The sequence below is a fragment of the Bison bison genome, unplaced genomic scaffold (genome assembly GCF_000754665.1).
Source record: "Bison bison bison isolate TAMUID 2011002044 unplaced genomic scaffold, Bison_UMD1.0 scf7180017864472, whole genome shotgun sequence".
Classification (NCBI taxonomy): Eukaryota; Metazoa; Chordata; class Mammalia; order Artiodactyla; family Bovidae; genus Bison; species Bison bison.
Window position 1 is genome coordinate 14600643 of NW_011495033.1, and position 237 is coordinate 14600879.

The 237-nt window shown below is 64.6% G+C and overlaps 1 protein-coding gene across 1 annotated transcript in view; it reads left to right on the top strand.

Annotated features, from left to right (window-relative positions):
• The window catches only part of SEPT4 (septin 4), a 12471-nt gene that overhangs the window by 746 nt on the left and 11488 nt on the right, over positions 1-237 (top strand). The gene's annotated exons all lie outside the window — the stretch shown is intronic.

The window sequence follows — 237 nt, forward strand, 5'->3', positions numbered from 1 at the left end:
TCTGGCAGGGGCAGAGTTGAGGGTCCCCGCCCTTGCCTGGGTCAGCTGTTACCTGGGTGACCCTTTCTCACCCCCACCTAGCCAGGGCTCAGGGACCAGCAGCAACTTCCTTTGGAAAATACACAGGAGGCTCACAAACACTGCCTGCCTCCCCGAGAGGGCTGGTGAGACGCTTGGGCCCTCCTCCCCACCGCCTGGGAAGGGGCCGCTCCTAGGCCCTTCCCACACCACCCTCTG